General features: G+C 49.8%; 1 protein-coding gene across 3 annotated transcripts in view; it reads right to left on the bottom strand.

Annotated features, from left to right (window-relative positions):
- LOC130200186 (PHD finger protein 20-like) overlaps positions 1–6,450 on the bottom strand; it is a 33,869-nt gene extending 27,419 nt beyond the window's left edge. Inside the window, exon 1 of one of the 3 annotated variants that reach the window (XM_056424237.1) lies at positions 6,422–6,450. The gene's annotated coding sequence lies outside the window, so the exon portion shown is untranslated. Of the gene's footprint in view, positions 193–5,804; positions 6,353–6,421 lie in introns of those variants that run through there. The other 2 variants (XM_056424238.1, XM_056424236.1) reach the window with 2 other exon arrangements.
- Between the last annotated feature and the right edge of the window lie 1,751 nt (positions 6,451–8,201).

Genomic DNA, 8,201 nt, shown 5'->3' with positions numbered 1-8,201 from the left:
GATGATAAACTGGAGGATGAAGTGTTTGTGATGAATGTTGATGATAAATTGGAGGATGAAGTGTTTATGTGATGAATGTTGATGATAAACTGGAGGATGAAGTGTTTATGTGATGAATGTTGATGACATAGAGATGTGTGGTTCTCACAGGTCGAACATATGATGATCTCATAGAATATGAAGTATGATGTAGATTACCAGGATATGGCGGTAACCTGCGTCACACATCAGTCATACCTTCAGTAAAGTTAGCAGACGATACTTTCTGTGGTATTAGTACTTTAGTAGAGAACCTGAATAGTAGTCCACCACTGCACGCTTTAATAAGCATCATCTTTCACATATTCACTGTGGTCGAGATTCTATTGTAACAATTCACCCTTATAAATCAATCAAGGGGAAAAGGTACAATACGCAAAAGAAGGAAATGGGCGGATCTGCGAATAATGGTGTTAAGTGTCTGCTCAAACGGTGGTAAAAGAAAAACACAGTCGAAATGCATGAACTCAAATATTATTACATTAAATAAGATTCAATGCATCAGCAAGCTTCCAACATGAACACACACTGCAAACAATCAAACCCACTCAAAACAAAGTATAATCCCCGGATCTCGACAGTCCCCAAAGTCTTTGCAGTTCCGCAAAACAAAAGTAAACGACTGCACGCGCCCAAACCCCCCCCCCTCCCCCCCAAAAGCCGGCGAACAGCGGCCCGAACAGGCGGAAACGTGACGAGGCGCCGCGTTCACTCCCCGCGCTACGTCACCCTAGTCCTGTCGGTGCTGGCTCAGTTGACAGTGTTCCTGCGCAGTCTTCTCAGTACAGATCCCGCCCGTTGGCATAAATCCACAATCGAAGTAGTCGCGGGATTGCTGCCGTCCTGAGCCGCTCAACACCGGAGCCTGTCAGCGCGCTCCAAACAAAACCCCCCCGCGTCACCTTTTATAGACCGTGACAACAATAATAATAATTACAATTATAATACAAAACACATGATCCTAACTAAACCCAAGCTCACTTGAGGCCCCTGATAAAAACACTGGTACGGCACATATACATAAAGGAAAAATAAACGAGTAAAAAGTTTACCCTTTACCGGTGCCGAACACACAGGCCAAACCATGTGATCATTACATTCCCCCCCCCCCCCCCAGCCAGCGGCTTATCAGGGCCATAGTAGGGTTTCATGTCAACCACATTTACATTGTCCGCCTTCATTTTACCAGTCAACCATTGAACACGGTAGTTTATAGGACCTAACTTCTTCTCTACCCTAGCAGGCCCTGACCATCTGGGTGCAAACTTGGCAGAGAAGTTGTCTGAGGCTTTAGACTGTGGGTGCGACCTAATCCAAACCAGGTCGCCGCCGCCAAAGTGTACATCTCTACGGCGTGCATTATAGTACCTGGCTTGTCTGGCTTTGGCCACACCAACATGTCTTTCGACCTCCTTTAGCATCTGTGAGTGTGTGTGTAATGTGTGGTATGTGGATGTGTTGGGTGTAGGGGTCTGGTGCACCAGACGCTCTAGCGAGCCTTTAACTTCGCGGCCCAGGGCCAACATGGCAGGAGTCACGCCAGTGGTCTCATGTACCGCTGTGTTGATAGCCAACCGGAACTCAGGCAACCACCGGTCCCAATCTTGATGGTGGTCACCTACAAACGAGGCAATCATGGTCTTCAGGGTCCTATTGACCCTCTCTGTCAGATTGGTCTGAGGGTGGTATGCCGTAGTGAGCTTTTGCGCCACTCCCCAGCTCTCACACAGGCTAGACATTAGCTGGCTTGTAAATTGGGGTCCCCGATCAGAGACCAGGTACGCCGGTACTCCCCAGCTGGTGAAAATTTCATTTTTCAAAATCTGACAGACCTTTGGAGTCTTGGCATCCCGAAGAGCGAACAGCTCGACCCATTTACTACCATAGTCCACCACTACCATCAGGACTGAATTCCGTGCCTTGCTGAGCGGAAAGGGCCCCATGAAGTCAACACCGATCATTTCGCCAGGTTGTTTGACCTCAGTCGTTTGGAGCTGACCAGCGGGTTTTTGGTTTGTGCCTTTGTATTGCTGACACGTCTGACAGACCCGGATATGGCCCCAAACATCCTTGCGGACTGTTGGCCACCACGCCACCTCGAGGATCTTTAGGAGCGTCTTTATCCGTCCTAGATGCCCTCCAAAGGGGCTATCGTGGAAGTAGGCCAGAAACTCTGGTGAAAGTACAGCCGGAACGACTAACTGGTAGTTAAAACCTCCGTACTTGGAAGGTACGCCACGGTATAACACTCCCTGTTGTAGTTGATAGTGAATGCGGCCGGGTGTGGGCTGGCAAACAGTCAGACTAAGCTCTTGGCACAAGGGGTCAGTCTGCTGAGCCTCTTCAATGTCCTTTAGCGAACTGGGTAGATCAGACCAGTGGGACTTGGCGACAGCCACACACACATTACCTACTTGTGATGGCGGTGGTGCGCGGGACAGCGCATCCGGAACAACGTTGCAACAACCCTTCTTGTAATGAACCCGGAAAGAGAATGCCTGCAGACGCAGAGTCCACCTGGTGAGCCTCGACGAGGCTTTGGGACAGTTGAATGCCCACGCCAGAGCACTGTGGTCTGTGAACACATCAAACGGTTCACCTTCCAAGAAATGACGCCACTTCTCCACCGCCCACACCACTGCCAGACATTCCTGCTCTGCGGTGGAATACCTCAGTTCAGCACCCTGGAGAGCTCTTGATGCAAAGGCGATGACTCTCATCTCCCTCAATGACCTGCATCAGCACGGCTCCAAGCCCCACCCCACTAGCGTCACAGTGAACTTGAAAAGCAAGATCGGGCCTCGGTTGAGCCAGCACTGGTGACGACTGCAACCGATCCTTGAGTTGTTCGAAGGCGGCCTGGCATTGCGCCGTCCACTCCCACGCTACCCCTTTCTTCTTGAGGTTGTTGAGTGGGGACACAATGTCAGCCAGTCTAGGGATAAACTTGTGGTACCAGCCCACTAGACCCAGGAACCTTTGGAGACTTTTCAGATCAGTGGGGGCTGGACAGGCAGTGATGGCATCGACCTTTGAGGGGTCAACCTCGACGCCTCTGCTGGAGACAACATGCCCAAGGAAGTAGAGTTGGGTCTGGAGAAGATGACACTTCTTTACATTGAGGGTTAGTTGTGCTTGGTGGAGTTTCTGAAAAACTGCATCGAGATCCCGCAAGTGTTGCTCTTGAGTCCGCGAAAAGACAATGATATCATCTATGTACACAAAGCAGATCTTCTCCTTCAACTCCCCCAGTACTCTTTCCATCAACCTCTGGAAGGTGGCACCTGCATTACGCAAACCGAATGGCATGTCCTTGAATTGGAATAGGCCAAGATGGGTGATCATGGCGGTCTTCTGCTTGCTCTCCATATCCATTGCCACCTGCCAGTATCCACTGCGGAGATCCAAGGAGCTAAAGTACTGGGCCCCCTGCATGGACTCCAGAATTTCATGGACTAGCGGCACTGGATAGGCATCATGGTGGGTTTTTGCATTAACTCCCCTGTAGTCCACACAGAAACGGGGTGTCCCATCTTTCCGTGGGGTTAAGACTACAGGTGAGGCCCATGCCGAAGAGGATGGCTCGATGACGCCGTTGCGGAGCATTTTTTGAAGTTCTTCTTCAATAACCGTCTGTTTCTGCGGTGACACTCGGTAGGCTCTCTTTCGGACCGGCAGCTCATCTGTCGTCCAGATCTTGTGTTTTATGACGTCAGTGGCCCCAGTGGACTCTGTCCACACCTCAGGCCACTCCTGCAACAGCGACCTGACCGCCTCCGGTTGAGCCTCCCAAAGCGGATTTGCAGGCTGTTCGGTACTGTCGTCTTCCAGTACTGCCATGTAGAAATTGACTTCAGGCTCTGCACTATCCCATTTCAGTGGCTCCCAGGTCTTATGCCGGTCGTCTGATATTGGCCCTGCAGGGGTAGAAAACCCCCCCAGCCTCCAAGAGAGCCGATTTCTATCAAGGGCCTTTTTCAGCTCCTGTCCCCAACAGACGTCCCTTCGTTCCAAACAAGTCATTACGGCGCGATCCAAGCCTTGCAGCCTCGCATCAACGTACCCCTTAGCCGCCTCTGCCACGGTCTCAAGGGCAGCCCCGCGTCCCTCTTCCCGCTGGAGCGCGCTATCAACCCCTTCGCTAAGTCTAACCTCCAGGGCGTCAACCCTGGCATGGAGATCACGAAGCTCTTCTCTTAGTGCCAACACCTCATCATCCTCAGGCTGTGGAGGTTCCTGCTCTGGTTGCTCCAGGTACATGGTTTCCAACAAGCTGGTAAATTCTACGACCTCGCGTCGAGAGGTGACGTGGCGGTAAGGGTCAGCCTCGGGATCGACCGCAGGCGGGGTATCACTGTGTCCTATCTCTATAAGAGGGGATGTCAATTCCTCCAGGGACTCATTGTCCGTGGCTGGCCCCCGGTGGCTCATGGTGTATATTTGTGTGTGTACGTGGATTTAGGTTATGAGTAGAATATGTTTGTATGTATGGTTGAGGGTGGTTATGTTAACTGTATAGTGTCGGCTGTAGAACCAGTAATCCTGTCTACACACTACACATCTACCAACATTCATTAACCGAGAAAAAACCCTCTGTGTAAAACAAAAATGCAATTTTGCCAATGTTGTATGAATATTATCAATACAGCCCCACAATTATCTCACTATAACTGCCTTGGCATAGAAACAAAACATTCAAAATAATTAATCCTCCAGATTAAGCAGTAAACAGTTAACACCAAAATCACAATTATTTATCAAATCCTCAAGTCCCCATACTGGCCACCACTCTGTAACAATTCACCCTTATAAATCAATCAAGGGGAAAAGGTACAATACGCAAAAGAAGGAAATGGGCGGATCTGCGAATAATGGTGTTAAGTGTCTGCTCAAACGGTGGTAAAAGAAAAACACACAGTCGAAATGCATGAACTCAAATATTATTATATTAAATAAGATTCAATGCATCAGCAAGCTTCCAACATGAACACACACTGCAAACAATCAAACCCACTCAAAACAAAGTATAATCCCCGGATCTCGACAGTCCCCAAAGTCTTTGCAGTTCCGCAAAACAAAAGTAAACGACTGCACGCGCCCAAACCCCCCCCCCCTCCCCCCAAAAAGCCGGCGAACAGCGGGCCGAACAGGCGGAAACGTGACGAGGCGCCGCGTTCACTCCCCGCGCTACGTCACCCTAGTCCGGTCGGTGCTGGCTCAGTTGACAGTGTTCCTGCGCAGTCTTCTCAGTAAAGATCCCGCCCGTTGGCATAAATCCACAATCGAAGTAGTCGCGGGATTGCTGCCGTCCTGAGCCGCTCAACACCGGAGCCTGTCAGCGCGCTCCAAACAAAACCCCCCGCGTCACTTCCCCCTCGTCACCTTTTATAGACCGTGACACAACAATAATAATAATTACAATTATACAACAAAACACATGATCCTAACTAAACCCAAGCTCACTTGAGGCCCCTGATAAAAACACTGGTACGGCACATATACATAAAGGAAAAATAAACGAGTACAAAGTTTACCCTTTACCGGTGCCGTACACACAGGCCAAACCATGTGATCATTACACTATCGTCCCCAAAAGCGCGCGACTGGTGACAGCAACAGACGTCGCAAGCACGCGCACGTTCGTTCTTCTGCGACCTCCATGTAAAGGTTGTTAAACATCGTGAACAACAGCAGCGACTAAACTCGTGCAGTTTGAACTGTGTTAATTACTTCACAGGCACATTTACACATATATTTATACATACATTGAAACGGCGTAAAAGCTGCGCGTCGGCACGATAAGAGGCTACGTCACCGTACGTGTCGCTACGTGATGACGTCAGAGTTGTAGCCAAACTTTGAGCTCAGTCCAGCTCTTCGTACATTAACGTACATGTACTGTGGACGAGGCCTCAGGTCAAATGTTTAAAGAAACACACACAACTCAAGCGGCGCGTCATGAATGAAAGAAACTATTACGTTAAGTTAGTTTTCTACGTTTGTTTTCTGATCTGCGAGCGGCCGCTCAGAAAGAAGCCGATTGGTTCACAGGCTGCTAGCTTCCGCTCAGAAAGAAGCCGATTGGTTCACAGGCTGCTAGCTTCCGCTCAGAAGGAAGCCGATTGGTCCACTAACCACGGGGGGACGCCTATATCGCGTTCTCACCGTCAGTCAAACAAGTCCCGCCCCGTCGGATTTTTTGACAGTGGCTAAAACGCTGAAGCTAATCGATGAGCTAACGCAGCTAGCCGTCTGCTGTACGCGACCCCGCGGCCGGAGGAGTCCCAGAGCCGCTCCCGAGGAGCCGCTCGGTGTCATAAACCCGCCTCTGCTCCCCAGAGCGTCACAACGTGGGCGCGAGAATCACAAAAAGCTTGTTTACCTCTCGCGCTACTTGTGCGCCGCACTCTTCTTCAGACTGTGATGTCCACAAAGCGCATGCGCGGTCGGATACCTTCCCAGCTGTGTTTTGGTCGGTTGCGTAACTTCAAGTCTGGAATTCCGTTAACAACAAATAAATAAAACGTATAAACTTTAGCTTCTCAAAATTATAACTTGAAATGTGAAAATAATGAGAAACTTTTTCAGAATGACTTTCTTTCTCAAAACAAAGACTTAGTTTTTGAAAATAATTGGATATTTTCTTTAAAATTATGACTTAATTACAAATATAATGAGCTGATATTTAAATAATAATGAATGAGTTCGGCAAAATAATGATTTAGCTGAAAAAAGATATAATAAATAATACAGTTTATCAAAATAATAACACAGAATGTGACATAAATGAGAAATCAGTTCATAACTGCCCGACTCCACCTGCAGGTGGATCACAGACTTCCTGACCGACAGGAAGCAGCACGTGAGGCTGGGGAAACACGTCTCAGGCTCCCGGACCACCAGGTTCCCCCCAAGGCTGTGTTCTTTCCCCTCTGCTGTTCTCCCTGTACACCAACAGCTGCACCTCCAGTCACCAGTCCGTCAAGCTCCTGAAGTTTGCGGATGACACCACCCTCATTGGGCTCATCTCTGGTGGGGACGAGACCGCCTACAGGTGGGAGACTGATCACCTGGTGACCTGGTGCAGCCAGAACAACCTGGAGCTCAACGCTCTAAAGACAGTGGAGATGGTTGTGGATTTCAGGAGGAATGCAGCCCCACCGCCCCTCTCATCCTGTGTGACTCCCCCGTCGACGCTGTGGAGTCCCTCCGCTTCCTGGGCTCCATCATCACCCAGGACCTCAAGTGGGAGCTGAACATCGGCTCCATCACCAAGAAGGCCCAGCAGAGGATGTTCTTCCTGAGGCAGCTGAGGAAATTCAACCTGCCAGGGAAGATGATGGTACAGTTCTACACGGCCATCGTTGAGTCCATCATCTGCTCCTCCATCACCGTCTGGCACCCTGCAGCCACAGCCAAAGACAAGCGCAGGCTGCAGAGCATCATCCGCTCGGCCGAGAGGGTTATCGGCTGCAATCTGCCTTCCCTCCAGGTCCTGTTCACTTCCAGGTCACTGAAGCGGGCCAGAAAGATTGTCGCTGACCCTCCCACCCTGGACACTCCTGTTCGAGTCCCTCCCTCGGGAGGAGGCTGCGTCCATCATGACAAAGACCACCCGCCACACCAAAGTTTGTCCCGTCGGCAGTCGGGCTCATCAATGGACCCCGGGACTGACTGACTGTCACCCCCAGGACTACCACCTCTTCTTCCACCTTCCTCTCTCCTCCTTCTTCCCGCTCCTTCCTCTTCCTCCTCCTCCTCTTCCTCCCCTCCTCCCTCCTCCTTCTTCTTCCCTCCTCCACACACGTCATTTTAACATGCACTTTAACTAAAACACACCACTTGAAGCACACACCCAAACACTTTCACATTATTTGTTGTCTTTCTGTCGTGTTGATTGTTGTTTGTTTGTCATGTCCAAATGTTGCACCTTCCACCAAAAAAAATTCCTCGTTTGTGTAAACATTCCTGGCAATAAAACTGTTTCTGATTCTGATTCTGATAATATTGACTAGAGTCATTATCGCATAATAATCAGGAGGAGTCGCCCCTGGTGGTCAGGAGAGAGAATGCAGCTTTAACACATGAAGCATAGACTTCTATACAACCAGAGGAGTCTCCCCCTGGTGGTCAGGAGAGAGAATGCAGCTTTAACACATTAA

This window comes from Pseudoliparis swirei, chromosome 9 (assembly GCF_029220125.1).
Source record: "Pseudoliparis swirei isolate HS2019 ecotype Mariana Trench chromosome 9, NWPU_hadal_v1, whole genome shotgun sequence".
Lineage (NCBI taxonomy): Eukaryota > Metazoa > Chordata > Actinopteri > Perciformes > Liparidae > Pseudoliparis > Pseudoliparis swirei.
The sequence above is the reverse complement of the archived record's forward strand: the minus strand, read 5'-3'. Positions and strand labels throughout refer to the sequence as shown.